This window comes from Nannobrachium achirus (assembly GCF_963921795.1).
Source record: "Nannobrachium achirus genome assembly, chromosome: 8".
Classification (NCBI taxonomy): domain Eukaryota; kingdom Metazoa; phylum Chordata; class Actinopteri; order Myctophiformes; family Myctophidae; genus Nannobrachium; species Nannobrachium achirus.
In genome coordinates, this window is record NC_137817.1 from 65,867,781 (window position 1) to 65,882,302 (window position 14,522).

The 14,522-nt window shown below is 39.8% G+C and overlaps 1 long non-coding RNA gene across 1 annotated transcript; it reads right to left on the bottom strand.

Moving 5' to 3' along the window:
* Positions 1 to 4,467: 4,467 nt before the first annotated feature.
* On the bottom strand, positions 4,468 to 7,139 carry LOC308289591. The gene is made up of 6 exons (XR_013962246.1): positions 7,027 to 7,139; positions 6,685 to 6,799; positions 5,820 to 6,020; positions 5,523 to 5,684; positions 5,283 to 5,409; positions 4,468 to 4,703 (listed from the first exon to the last, which is right to left on the bottom strand). It is a non-coding gene; the product is annotated as an uncharacterized lncRNA (long non-coding RNA).
* Between the last annotated feature and the right edge of the window lie 7,383 nt (positions 7,140 to 14,522).

A 14,522-nucleotide genomic window follows, 5' to 3' on the forward strand; every position in this document is an offset into this window, starting at 1 on the left:
GAGTTGCCACAGGCATCAGGGGGTATGAATATATAAGAAGATGTATGAGCCCTAGACGTATAACATATTTACATCTTAGTAAGAGAGACAACAAAGTACAAACTTGGCTAACATACGGTATCTCTACACACTCTAGAGATGAAGTACCTCATGCCGTGTTACCGGACCCTCAGCAGGTGCCTGGAGGCCATCAAATTCCAGCCAGGAATACAGCATGAGATTCTGTATCTGGCTGATGCTCAAACTGCAGCATCTTCCTCCCAGTGCCCGCCTTGCTGTCCTAAAGGTGCCTTACAGGGATATTCCACTTTCAAAAAACTTTTGGTAATTGTGTTGTCTAATCAGGCTTTTATGAACACCCTGGAAAGTTTTTAATTTGCTTGATTCAATATTTAGATATTTGATGTAAATGTTACCAGGCCCTCCAGGCCCAGGGCCTCTCCCCACACACACCCATTGTAACTTCGAACTTCATTTCAACCATGATAGATTCATTAAAAACGCCCATTATTTTTTCTGGTGACTCATATTACCCTAATAATTCTTTTTTTTGTGTCATTTTTTCCATTTTCCCAAATAATTATTAATATATATATACCCAGATAGCAAAATATGGTTGAATCAACGTAGCAAAATAGTTGGCCAGAACGGTTGAATCAATATTCAACACCAACGTTGAAACTATGCTGAAATCACAACGCCATTTTATATTGATTCAACATTGGTGTTTAAGCACTATTTCAGCATTGATTCAACCATGATTCAACCATCATCTAAATGGTATTCTGCAAGCTGATTTTTAGTTGATTTTACGTTGAATCAACGTTATGAATCAATATTGATTCAACCATCATCTAAATGGTAATCTGCATGCACATTTTAGTTGATTTAATGTAGAATCAACATTAGGAATCAACATTGATTCAACCATCATCTAAATGGTAATCTGCATGCACATTTTAGTTGATTTTATGTTGAATCAACATCAGGAATAGAACACCGATTTAATTTATAAATTGATCATACTGAATCATGTTAGGAATCAATATTTATCCTGATCATCCAACAACCTAATGGTAATCTGCATGTACATTTTAAATTATGTGTATGCTGATCACTGTAAGGCTAGATCTTGTTCAAAATTACCATACATTTCCCAAAATGTGAAAATATAAAAATACAATGAGATTAGAATCTTCACATTTATTAAACTGAATTGAAGGCATTTAGTCCTGCTTTGAACTGCTTCAACAGATGATATATAGAACAAAACAGATGAAATATAGAACATACAAGGTTATAAATCTGCAAAAAGAAGGGAAAAAAAAGTCCAAGTTCAAAAACAAAACGCTGTCCCGGTCTAGATGGGTTAAGACAAATTTCACATCACCTTGTTGTCAAAACACAAGACACACTTTTCAGGTTTGCACACACTTCTCACATAAAATCTCATAGCATCAATCCACAACACACAAATATTCAAATCTCTAAACTTTCGGGTCAGGCGAGCAATTCAGAGCCAGGTCCCACTGCTTCAGGCCATGGAGGAGGCTTGTGGAGATGTGGGCTTTGAGGCCTGTCAGGGCTTCATGCGGCACTCTAGGCCAGGGGTTTTCAAAGTGGGTGATGGGGCACCCTGGGGTGCCACGACGGCAGTCCAGGGGTGCCGTGAGATCATTTGATAATATTTGGAATTTATTTGGACACTCAAATATTATTTAGTATAATTTTAAACTTGAAGTACAAAGTTATTTTCAGTCAGTTCTAACCAAAATGGCTATTATGTAATGGCTCAACGTTTTCCTCGCAACATAATCACTAAAATATCGTCACTGTCGGGCAGAAAACTTGTATCTCCAAGTTTCAAATGTGTACGGCTTTTGGTAAAGAAAAGCCCTGCTACATCATACAAGACTGTCGCACAAAACTATTGAAAACAGCCGATCTACAAGCACACAACGCGTTGTGGGCTTGTTTGGAGTGTTTGGGGGTAAACCTTTAGACCTACAGTCAATAAAATGTTTTGTCTGCATATTTGTGTGCTGTTTTATGTTTGTCTATGAGAGAAGTGGGCATACACTGGGTCATTTTACAAAAAGGGAATTGGTTCATTTACCAGAGTAATTGACATTCATTCAGTGTGTTCCATTTCGACAATTGTGTTTTCAATTTTGCTCTTCAGTGTTCTGTTCATGCTTGGTAGTGTTCAGCCAAAAGCTAGTTGTGTTTATTCAATGAATGCATGTGTGTGTCATGTGAAAATATGGCTGTGTTTACCAAATGAAAACACGAGTTCCATTTTGTGAACATGTTAAGAGATTTGATGGCAAAGAGTTGTTTTGCAAAGGGATGCCAGGGTTTAGCAATTTGTGTTTGATGTTTGGAGTTTTGTGTGTGCAGTTTTGAAACAAACGTACAGTTTTGAAAAATGTGTTTTAGCAATCGAAAAAAACTGTAACATACAGGCACATACTTACAGAGAATGCAAAATGTCCATTGGTCAGTGCAAAAAAGCAGAAGTGACATGGGCTGGACTCCCAGCAAAGCCGCACAGGAACAGTCAGTAACAATTATTCCAGTTAAGTTACAGTTGTCCAAACGACCGCTGTGTCTCTCTCTCATTGTATAACATTCACAAAGGACTTTCCCAGTCTCTCACATCTCCGTCCTGGGTAGATTAACTTTCCCACTGCCAGATTATTTATTTATTTATTGGGTCTGGTGCCATCAAAAAGCGGCTTACCTTTGCGACGTTATAGTAGATAGACAGACAGACATTTATTTATTTATTTTTATTTTTTTGGGTTGTGCAATAGTGCACTTTGGTCTGCCAGGCAGCAGAGGGCGGCGTCATGCGAGAATGAATGTGAATTTGCCTGTTATGTGTTGAAGAAGAAGAAGACCAGTCACTGGCCATAGAGCCTTACAGCCGGAGGAAATCAACAAGGAAGTGAATTGTTCTCCGTTGATCTAACGCATAATGGATTTTTTACACCATCACCGCGGAAAATGTGTTTACAGTAGACGGCCGCGCGACCCCTCATCAGCTTACAGTCATCAGACGAACGAACCGAACGAGCGCCGTATTGGCGGAGAGGTCTTGCGCAATCGGGCGAACGTGAACGTTCAAAGCGGTGGGAGAGTTAATCGGCTCCTCTGTCTTAAGGTGGAGGGGGTGGGAGGATTTCTTCAAGTTTGTGTCCAGCTTCCACCCTGGCCAATCCTCCACCCCCTACAAGGAGAACCCAACAACGGAGCCCGCCTTCCTCACCAGTCTGTTGAGTTGAAGGTGTCACTCGCTCAGTTCCTCCCCAGCACGTTATTCCACATTAATTTAAAAAAAAACCCTGGCATAACAGTTTGGTGGCTAAACGATCCCAGTCTTCTCAGGAAGAACAGCCTGCTCTTCCCCTTGCGGTGAATCACCTCAGCGTTGTCCAACCAGTCCACCGATACTGCCTTCCATCCAGCTTTGGTGCTATACCGTAAGATTGGAGACAGAGAAGATGAAATTAGCTATAATAGCACATTAAACATGTTTTCCCCTAGCCCATATAGAACCTCTGCTGCATACTGTTATGCACCGCGGGATGGAAAATCATACTCTGGGAGCATGGAACTACCTTTACTTTTTGTGGAGGCATAGGGATATCCGCTTACGACCTCATCTCGAGGAGCACAACGGTATGCAGGGGAGAGTGAGGTTCTATATGGGGCTAGTTGTCCCCATGTTCGGTCCTTTGCTCAGTCAGTGGGGGATGTTACAATATTACATTAAAAAGTATTTGACTAGACTGGGAGAGACTCTCACCACTGCAACATCATGTTGAAGCTGGGCAGCATTTCTTTACTAACTACTGCACAATGTATCAGACACATTATTTCCCACATATAACCAATGCAATGGTGACATCATACTGTATATCGGAATATACTTTACAAAACGTGTAAGTGTAAGATAAACTTACTTTGAATCTTTTCCACTTTGGTGGGGTCCAGCATATGTTTGCCCTCGAGCTCTGGAACAACACCATGCCTCCCTGTGACAACTGCATCCTTCAGTTCTTCAGTTGTGAAGAATTTGTCAAACAACTGGTGGAACAGGCGACTGCAGTCCTTCTTAGCACTGTGGTGAATGGCTACCTGTTCCAACGAGAACACAGAGTCCACAGCCAGTGAACAGAGATTCCATGATTAACACATTTCACAAAGTTTCTGCTCTTCAAGTGGACCATGGAAACAGACTACACTGGCAGCCAAACCCAGCCTGAATCAGATCTGTGTCACATCCGGGTTGGAATCTGATTGGTTCCATGTGACCATTTAAGCCAATCAGATTCCAATCTGAATGTGACTCAGATCTGATTTAGGCTGGATTTGACTGCCAGTGTAAAGCAGGCCTAAAGGAAACTTAACTTTCTAGCTCTAACAGATCACAACGCGTAGTATGGGATATAGTTAAGATAGTTAATCTTCTCACTGTAGTGTGAAATGTATATTGAACATGTTCGTCTACCTCCCAAATTTTTACCTGGACTATAATCGTACCATCAAAAATGTAAAATCCATAATACATTTATACATACCTGGATATAGCTCTTGCACCTCAATGGCCAACACATAAACTTTTCACATTGGATCTGCCATCTCCATGTCCCCAACCATCTCAACAAGTCCCTGTAGAGCTTGCAGGTGTTCAATGCCTGGAATGAAGAGGAAAAAATATTATGGCAATCCCAACATATTCAAAGGTTGAGTAACAACAAATAAGTGTTAAATAGCGCTATATTCTGATAACAGTCATTGCTATGCCATTGCTATGGAATATTTATTTTCTCAGTAGCAGGGATTGTTCAATGGCAACCTTCTCTCCCCATCTCTCCAGTAAACAGAAAATGTAAAGTTTCAAGTGAGACAAAGAAATGAGCTGACAGAATTGACAACTGCAACACTATGCTTAATTTTTTGTGAATGGTGGGTGACCCAGCCAGGGTAGGGTATATTTATAACAACACACCCGGGGGTCTAGAGTAACTTAAAGAGATATTCCAATTTCAAAATTACTTTGTCATTTTAGCATCTAATTTTGGGAACACCCAGGACAGTTTTTGAATTTCTTCATTCTGTATTTAGATTTAGAAGCAGACACATATCACAGGGCAGTCGCTGATTACAGATGAGCATGGTCATCGCATAATTTCAGAAAAGTATAGTTTTAAGGGTGAATATTAGGGACAGTACAGTGAGCCATCTTAAAAACTTTAATTGAACTGTAACCTTACCTAGATAAACTTCAAAAGGTGGTCAATGGCTTGTCGGGCTGAGAGCTTTCCTGGTCTCGTTGCGGCCTTGAGGTGAGGGTGGCATGTGGTGGATAAGGCAAGATGGAGGACATCTCACTGTCCCATCCTGAAAATAAAAGGGTGGGGGGAAACAAAGACATTTTTACTAAAATCTGTTTACATTTTGGTTTCAAAACCATCCCCTCTTCCATTAGTATTATTCCTTTAATTCCAGCGTACCATTTTCCAGTTCTTCTGTTGTGGATTCAGCATTATGAAGCAGATCTACATGGTCGCCTGTCTGGGCGAGTCCACAGCTTTGTTCAAGGACTTACTGCATGTAGTGAGTAAGTAGGCCACTTCTGCAGCGATGTCATCACCAAACATCAGAAAATCCTGTATCTGCAGACAGGATGGAATACAAACAACATGGCATACATTTTAATGGGTTCACCCTATGACCAGGGATGTGATCTGTTTAAAGTCATTTTTTATTTCAGTTTGACTTTAAGGCAAGACAGTTCAAGAGCGACATACCATTCCTGCAATGTCAAGAAATCTTGTAAAGGTGGTGAATATTTCAGAGGACTTCACTGGGTCATGAACCATTGTTTGGCGATGGGTGAAGGTCTGTTTCATCTTCTCCTTGACCATCATCAGTGCGATGCCCTCAAGACACTGGGTTTCTGTCGTTAGCTGAAGAAACCCACTCCCATCTACTGGATTGTAATACTGCTCCTAAAAAACAAGAACATGTTTTATTTTTTCTCCTTAAAAAAACTAAACACATGCCCTTGTCTGGAGAATTGCGAAAATCAAGGTCAACAGGTCTGATATCTGTGACGATCAACTTGTTGGGGTTAGGAGAAAGGTATGTACTTGTAGGGGTTAGGAGAAAGGTATGTTGGGACTTGGGACTAGTTCTGACCAATGGGCCATGGCTTGGAGCAGTGGTTCCCAAACTATTAGCTCAAGAGACATTAGACATTTGCCCAGGACCCAAGCTAGTGAAAACAGCAGATCTACAAGCTCACAATGCGGTGCGACGCATTGTGAGCTTGTAGATCTGCTGTTTTCACTAGTTTAGGCCATTTTCACTAACTACTTTTTTATACAAATATAAGGGACGTTAAAAAAATTGTCTGCGACCCACATATGGATCCCGACCCACTGCTTGGGAACAAGTGGCCTAGTGGGCACCCACGCGATTTGCTACAATGTGATGTTGGGTTTAGTTTCTCAAAAACGTTAAGACAGTTTATACCCCTTACACCAGAGGGCCACTTGTCTTTTTACTGGACCCCCTTGCGATGCCCACCACAGTAGCAAAAATGCACTATAGGCCTGCACATTAAAAAATAACTTAACATGTGAAATTCAAACTATAATCAAAATCACATACCTGTCAGTGGCTGAGTGTTTCTTCTCTTCTTTTGTCCCTCTGAGGCTTCGTTTTGAAGTGTTTTAACTCTCCATGCAAGAAACCCACTCCCATCTACTGGATTGTAATACTGCTCCTAAAAAACAAGAACGTGTTTTATTTTTCTCCTTAAAAAACTAAACACATGCCCTTGTCTGGAGAATTGCTAAAATCAAGGTCAACAGGTCTGACATCTGTGGCGATCAACTTGTTGGGGTCAGCATATAGAACATTTGTTGAAATTTAGTTGAAATCTCACTCTTGTCTTTTCGAGCAATTCCAGGAGTGAGGAGTAAAGAAGTTAGACTTGTATTATGTACTTACATAGCCCAAAGTGCCCTAGGGATCGGCCAGGTATGGAAACAAGGCAGTGATTTGCGTAGTCCTCTTTAACACGCCTTGAAGGACTCTTCCTACAGTGTACACACACACACACACACACACACACACACATACATTATCAATTACACACACACACACACACACACACACACACACACACGTTATCAATTAATTAAACCAATTTGATTCCAGAAATTAAATGAAATGATCTGACAAATGATGATGGATCAAGCACATGCCTCCTTTGAGTGTCAGATGTGTCATTTTGTCTGGCTGGTGTCAGTGGTGTTAACATCAGCTCCACTATAAGATCTAACATCAAAAGTAAACAACACTAAATACAAACTGGTCAAACATTGGCCAAATTGTCAGCTGATATAAGAAAGAGGCAATGTGAAAATAGCAGATCTACAAGCTCACTGCAGTCCAAGTGCTTGGTGGGTGGAGGGTCCCCAGTTAAAATGTGAATATTTTGGGATATTTTGGGAGGTCCCCAAAACTCCCCATGCAGTTCAAATGTGATTATTTTGGGGGCTAACAGTCAACAACAGATTAAAATGTCAAGGTCTCCCCTTAACTCTAACAGTGTACAAATGGAACCAAATTAACCTGTTAGGAGTTGTTTGGTTCCATTTGTATGGGATTAGATTCATGCCAATAGTCCAAACCTTGAAAGTAGTATTTCAAGACTGTAAAATCTCTGAAAAAAAAAAATGAATCTCTGAAAAATATTTTTGAGTCTCTGAAAAATGATTTCGAAACTCTGTACAATGTCTTGGCATAATTTCTTCAGAGATACAACACATTCTTTCAGAGATTCAAATCACTTTTCAGAGTTTCGCCAACACATTTTCAGAGTGTCAACTTCATCAGAAACACAGTTTCAGAATATGCATTTTGGCACTTTTCTCCCTCTGTGTTTCATGTTTGAAACCTTGTAAACTCCTAAGGTTTCAAAACCTTGAGAGTTATTTTCAATCTCTGAAAATATTTTTTGCAAGACTGAAAAATGATTTTGAAACTGAAAAAATGTGTTGTATCTCTGAAGAAATTCTTCCAAGACATTGTGCAGTGTTTCGCCAACATATTTTCAGAGTTTCACTTTTTTTTTTCAGGTATTATTTTCTCAGATCTTATTTTTACAGATTCAAATAATCTTTTTTCGGTTTCAGATTATTATTATTTTTTTGCGCTTCTTACTTTTTCAGTTTCAACATGAAAAGTTTCAAGTCTCAAGTTTCAAGGTGCAGTTCTGGCAGTGTTTATGGCAACCATGCAGGGTTGCCATGTTTGCTCTTACTTTTTCAGTTTCAACTTGAAAAGTTTCAGAGTCTCAAATCTCAAAGTGCACTTCTGGCAGTGTTGGCATGGCAACCAGCTAGGGTTGCCATGTTTGCTAGAAGTGAGTTCTCTGGGCTTTCCTATCCATAAGTTTAGCTAAATCCATCACCAGTCCCTGTCCCTATGGAAGAGATCTACATGTTCTATAGATCTATGGAGTCATCATATGTTTTACAGATCTACAGGCATTAAGTGTAATAGTGTAATAAGTGTAATAGGTGACAAATGTAATAGTGTAATAAGTGTAATAGCGTAATAGTGTAATTGCGACCGTCAGGTCGCATTTACTATCAAAACCTCCACCGCCTGTCTGTCCGTCAGTCAGTGTGTCTGTCACGTCACGTCACACTTTTGCCCTGCTCATATCTCCGCAACCGTTGCCCCGATCCATGCCAAATTTTGCACACACACTCCTTGCCTGCCAAACCACAACCTCCACCAATTCTCACATGGCCCTCTTCTAGCGCCACCATGAGGCCGATTCTTGCAAAACACATTTTTGGACACTGCTCCTACAATTTTTGCCCTAAAATCACGCAAATCGGTACACAGTAAGTCTACACTCATCTCATCAACATGGATCTGTCCCATTTGGCGCCACCTTCAGGCCATTTTTTAAAACACATTTTTGGACATTACTCCTACAGATTTTGACCTAAAATCACGCAAATCGCTACACAGTATGTTTACACTCATGTCATCAACATGGATCTGTCCCATATAGCGCCACCATCAGGCCGACTTATTCAAACACATTTTTGGACACTGCTCCTACAAATTTTGCCCTAAAATCACACAAATCGGTACACACTTGCTCTACACTCATGTCATCAACATGGATCTGTCCCATATAGCGCCACCATCAGGCAGATTTTTTCAAACACATTTTTGGACACTGCTCCTACACATTTTGGCCTAAAATCACGCTGCGACCTGGCGGTCGCTTATCTCCCGATTAGGGAGTCTTACTGGTAGGTGTAAAGTGTAATAGTGTAATAGGGCAATAAGTGTAATAAGTGTAATAGTGTAATTATTAAAGCTGCTATTACACTTATTACACTATTACGCTTATTACACTATTACGCTTATTACATTATTACACTTTTACACTATTACACTATTACACTTATTACACTTATTACACTATTACACTTATTGCCCTATTACACTATTACACTTATTACACTATTACACTATTACACTATTACACTTATGACACTATTACATTATTACACTTATTCCACTATTACACGTATTGCCCTATTACACTATTACACTTATTACACTATTACACTACTACACTTATTACACAATTACATTTGTTACACATATTACACTATTACACTTATTACACTATTACACTTATTACACTATTACACTTATTACACTTTTACATTTGTTACACTATTACACTTATTACACTATTACACTTATTACATTATTACACTTATTGCGCTATTACACTATTACACTTATTACACTATTACACTTATTGCCCTATTACACTATTACACTTTTACACCTACCAGTAAGACTCCCTAATCGGGAGATAAGCGACCGTCAGGTCGCAGCGTGATTTTAGGCCAAAATGTGTAGGAGCAGTGTCCAAAAATGTGTTTGAAAAAATCTGCCTGATGGTGGCGCTATATGGGACAGATCCATGTTGATGACATGAGTATAGACTAGCGATTTGCGTGATTTTAGGGCAAAATCTGTAGGAGTAGTGTCCATAAATGTGTTTTAAAAAATCAGCCTGAAGGTGGCGCTAAATGGGACAGATCCATGTTGATGACATGAGTGTAGAGCAAGTGTGTACCGATTTGTGTGATTTTAGGGCAAAATTTGTAGGAGCAGTGTCCAAAAATGTGTTTGAATAAATCTGCCTGATGGTGGCGCTATATGGGACAGATCCATGTTGATGACATGAGTGTAAACATACTGTGTAGCGATTTGCGTGATTTTAGGTCAAAATCTGTAGGAGTAATGTCCAAAAATGTGTTTTAAAAAATGGCCTGAAGGTGGCGCCAAATGGGACAGATCCATGTTGATGAGATGAGTGTAGACTTACTGTGTACCGATTTGCGTGATTTTAGGGCAAAAATTGTAGGAGCAGTGTCCAAAAATGTGTTTTGCAAGAATCGGCCTCATGGTGGCGCTAGAAGAGGGCCATGTGAAAATTGGTGGAGGTTGTGGTTTGGCAGGCAAGGAGTGTGTGTGCAAAATTTGGCATGGATCGGGGCAACGGTTGCGGAGATATGAGCAGGGCAAAAGTGTGACGTGACGTGACAGACACACTGACGGACAGACTGGCGGTGGAGGTTTTGATAGTAAATGCGACCTGACGGTCGCAATTACACTATTACGCTATTACACTTATTACACTATTACATTTGTCACCTATTACACTTATTACACTATTACACTTAATGCCTGTAGATCTGTAAAACATATGATGACTCCATAGATCTATAGAACAGGGCCCGGGTCTTCAACGTTTTCAGGCCGGGGACCCCCAAACTGATGGGGAGATGGAGCAGGGACCCCCTACCACCTCGTAGGGTGGGGGGGGTCGGGGCTACGACATATTTTTTATTTTAAACATGTACAAGTTACAGCGAGCAGGGTGGGCCGTACCACTACCATTTCTAAACATACTACTTATTAACTGAGAACCAATGCCAATAATATCAACAATCTGTCAATTGCATAGTAATCATGTATTCAAGCTATTCAAAATGGATAGAATCATGATTTATAAAAAGAAAAGAAGAAAAAATAACATTTTTTGAAATCTTTTTTTTTTTAAGCAATAATTTCGCAGACCCCCTGCAGTACCTCCGCGGACCCCCTAGGGGTCGCGGACCCCCTGTTGAAGACCCCTGCTATAGAACATGTAGATCTCTTCCATAGGGACAGGGACTGGTGATGGATTTAGCTAAACTTATGGATAGGAAAGCCCAGAGAACTCACTTCTAGCAAACATGGCAACCCTAGCTGGTTGCCATGCCAACACTGCCAGAAGTGCACTTTGAGATTTGAGACTCTGAAACTTTTCAAGTTGAAACTGAAAAAGTAAGAGCAAACATGGCAACCCTGCATGGTTGCCATAAACACTGCCAGAACTGCACCTTGAAACTTGATACTTGAAACTTTTCATGTTGAAACTGAAAAAGTAAGAAGCGCAAAAAAATAATAATAATCTGAAACCGAAAAAAAATTATTTGAATCTGTAAAAATAAGATCTGAGAAAATAATACCTGAAAAAAAAAAAAAGTGAAACTCTGAAAATATGTTGGCGAAACACTGCACAATGTCTTGGAAGAATTTCTTCAGAGATACAACACATTTTTTCAGTTTCAAAATCATTTTTCAGTCTTGCAAAAAATATTTTCAGAGATTGAAAATAACTCTCAAGGTTTTGAAACCTTAGGAGTTTACAAGGTTTCAAACATGAACACAGAGGGAGAAAAGTGCCAAAATGCATATTCTGAAACAGTGTTTCTGATGAAGTTGACACTCTGAAAATGTGTTGGCGAAACTCTGAAAAGTGATTTGAATCTCTGAAAGAATGTGTTGTATCTCTGAAGAAATTATGCCAAGACATTGTACAGAGTTTCGAAATCATTTTTCAGAGACTCAAAAATATTTTTTCAGAGATTCAAAAACATTTTACAGTCTTGAAATACTACTTTCAAGGTTTGGACTATTGGCATGAATCTAATCCCATACATTTGTACACTCTCTGCTACCATTGAACAACTAGCACATTGACATTAGCTAGCTAGCTACAAACAACACATGCTGCTAACATGGAACAATTGCTAACTAATGTTAGCTTTGTTAGCCACACATACTACAGTACACAGCAAAGCACCTATGATAACACAAAACCAAAAAACTGCCACTTCTATCAAAAGGGCATAGTATAAGTTATTCAACACAGTTGGAACATTCAGTTCCTTTAGGATGTACTGTAACTTTAGCATCAGTTAGCATTAGCTTTGTATTTGTCTACTGGTTAGCATGGGCCCTTCAGGAAACACCACAAACAAAAACACCACAGACAACATTCTTAACATACATTATCCAGTGGTTAAGTATTGTTTAAATTTCACCTACCAAAAGGAGATATAAATATAGTCCATGAGAGAGCCTTCAGCCTGCATTCACACTCACTAGCAGTGGCAGTGAGTCACTGAGTCAATTCAAACAAACCGGTTCAATCCAGTTTCACTCTGCAGGCACATCAAAGCACTGTGTGATGTCACTCTGTGTGATGTCACTGGTCTAACCAAGTTTGGGAACTTAACCCTGTAACTGCTGATGCAACAATGCATTGTTTCTCATGTGATGAACAACACTTATGCAAAGATTATATTAGATAATAAATTGATTGATAATGATAATAACAATAATTATTACAACTATTATAAATATAATACATACTATAAATAATTTTAATAATATAATTAATAGCCTATAATTATATTAATAAATCCGGATTTTATTTTACATAGGAATGTAATAAAAAAACACACAGCATCAATTATATATTTTTTCAGATAAAATACACTTATTCTGACTTGATTTTTGACATTGAGTCCGATGTAGTTGGTCCTGTCGCGTGAAAATGCTGGCTGTCCGTCACGTCACACTTTTCCCCAACTCATATCTCTGCCACCGTTGCCCCAACCATGCCAAACTTTGCACACACAGTCCTTGCCTGGCAAACCACAACCTCCACCCCTCCCAAGACCCCCGGAGCTCCAGGGACCCCCTGTTCCAGCTGCATATTAATACTACTACTACTTGAATATTGATACTACCCAGATAGCAAAATATGGTTGAATCAACGTAGGAAAATAGTTGGCCATTAATAAACTTGTTCCCAGGCCATAAAAGTTTTGCCAAATTCTCCTGGCCAGAGCAGAGTTCATTTTTATACCGAAAAACAGTCGTTTTATACACTAACTGACTCTCTTTGACTTAGTAGCATTAAGATATTGTGTTAATATTCAATCTGTTGTCACCTGAACAGCAATCAATTGCTACTCTGAAAAGTACACTCACATATATATTTATTTTTGCATCTTAAAAGAATAAGCTAAACTACACCTCATCTGTTTTATTTTGTAGGAACTAAAATGACCATGCCCTTGAACACATGGAAGTATTTGAGGGTAAACTGCTTCCACCCGATGCATAAAGTTAAAGTGTAGTCCATCTGATGACTACAACATGACGTAGGCCAGTGTTTGATGAGATCAGTGACGTGATCTTCATATATGAGGATCAGATAGTCAGCTCCATATATGCATAGAAACATATATGGGCAGGGATATGGCAGGTGATTATAGTCAGCTCCATCTATGGAGAGACACATAAGGGATCTCCGAATGTGTCCATATGGACATTACCTATATATGGGCCCATACATGCCCATATTTGGAGATCCCCGAGGGTGACATGAGATGTTGAGTCATTGTCATTCCATATGGATATCTAGGTGATGATCCAGTCATCTCCATGTATGACTATGTAGGGTTTGATGAGGTCAGTGTTGTGATATTTATGTATTGAGATCCAAGTGATGATCACCCCCACCATCCCTTTGATGTTTTTCTAATATCTCATGATTTGTTTAGGCCCAAAGGTCACGTTTTCAATATTTTCAGTGACCTTTCACACTTACAAGTGTCGCAGTCATTCAGGACCAACTCCATTGAATTTTCCATCTCTTTAATATGAATAATATTTCCTGCCTAGTTGTGTGTGTGTGTGTGTGTGTGTGTGTGTGTGTGTGTGTGTGTGTGTGTGTGTGTGTGTGTGTGTGGGTGTGTGTGTGTGTGTGTGTGGTGTCGGGGTGTGTGTGTGAGAGAGAGAGAGAGAGAGAGAGAGAGGTTTCACGTTGGTCGTGGACGCAGCCCCCCAAATTATACATGCATGATGTGACATTGTGTATTGAAGCACGGCCTATCGTCGTCAGTTGATGCACGAGACGACTGCCTGGTGTAATATCCGAGTGAGGGACATCGTCTTTTTTTCCTTCCACTTTGGGTCGCGACCCATAGTTTGAGAACCGCTGCACTTGGAAATTGAAGGACAACTCCGCCTAAATCACTTCTAGGCTGTGTTTC